This window comes from Melopsittacus undulatus, chromosome Z (assembly GCF_012275295.1).
Source record: "Melopsittacus undulatus isolate bMelUnd1 chromosome Z, bMelUnd1.mat.Z, whole genome shotgun sequence".
NCBI lineage: Eukaryota > Metazoa > Chordata > Aves > Psittaciformes > Psittaculidae > Melopsittacus > Melopsittacus undulatus.
The window spans coordinates 66,278,149-66,279,136 of record NC_047557.1 but is presented as its reverse complement, the minus strand read 5'-3'; the positions used below and the strand labels follow the sequence as shown (position 1 = coordinate 66,279,136).

General features: G+C 48.3%; 1 non-coding gene across 1 annotated transcript; it reads right to left on the bottom strand.

Annotated features, from left to right (window-relative positions):
- Positions 1-503: 503 nt before the first annotated feature.
- On the bottom strand, positions 504-631 carry LOC115945818 (U6atac minor spliceosomal RNA). The gene has a single exon (XR_004080036.1). It is a non-coding gene; the product is annotated as a U6atac minor spliceosomal RNA (small nuclear RNA).
- Positions 632-988: the final 357 nt, after the last annotated feature.

Sequence of the window (988 nt, the reverse complement as noted above, 5' to 3'; positions counted from 1 at the left end):
CCCATTCTGCACCTTTCCCTCACAAGACCAGTGCAGGCACTCTCCACACTCTGAGCTCTGCACCACAGACTCCCCACTTACCGGCTCTGTCTGGGTGCCTATGCTGGCCACCACCGGGGCAGCCAGGGCAGAGCTCCCAGACCGGACCCTGGTCGTACAGCGAGTGCTCACCATCCCGCTCGCCTGCCCGCGCGAACTGCCGCGCAAACTGCCTCGACCTGCTCTGTTTGCCAGCTCTGTTCGCCGCGCTCCCTGGGTAGATTTTTAACCACTCACAGTTGGTGCCACTCCTCCTGTCTCCGCCCCCGGTGAGTCACCTCCTCGCGGTAGCTGAGCTGCCGGCTCCTGGGCAAGTCCTGTCGAGGACTTGAGGCTCCCTCCTCGGTGGCTCTTGTCGCTCTGAGGTGAGGATCCTGGACGCTGATCTCTCCCCGCTTCGCTCCAGTGTTGCAGGTGTCCTCTCTCAAGCTACTCACCTCAGCAATTGACCAAGAATGGCCAAAAAAAACCCATGGTTAGATGCCACAAAGTAGGTGGCAGTGCCTTAACCATATGCGTGTTGTATAGGCCACAAGGGCCTCTTCCATCCTTATCAAGGGGAGTGCTAACTTTCTCTCCTGTCATACAACACTTATTTATTTAAATGTGAACAACAGTAAAAATTACTGTAAAAGTTTCTTAGTATCCTAACACATAGTACTAAAGAAGGATTCTCAGAAGCTTTCAATTATCATGTAGATACAAATGGAACCGGTCAATTCCTATGAAAGAGTTTATCTTTCACTGCTTTTAAATCAAGCTGTCAGAACCTCTGAAATGCTTATCAGGCTTGTTTTTTTTCCTAAAATTAATTTCCTAAAATTAATAGCAATTAAGCTATTTTCAGACTGGTCAGAGAGCATAAATTCTTGGAAAGACAAATCTCAGAATCATACTAGAGAAGGTTCTGTTAACTTCTCACGTTTTATTAGATATTTATTCATCAATT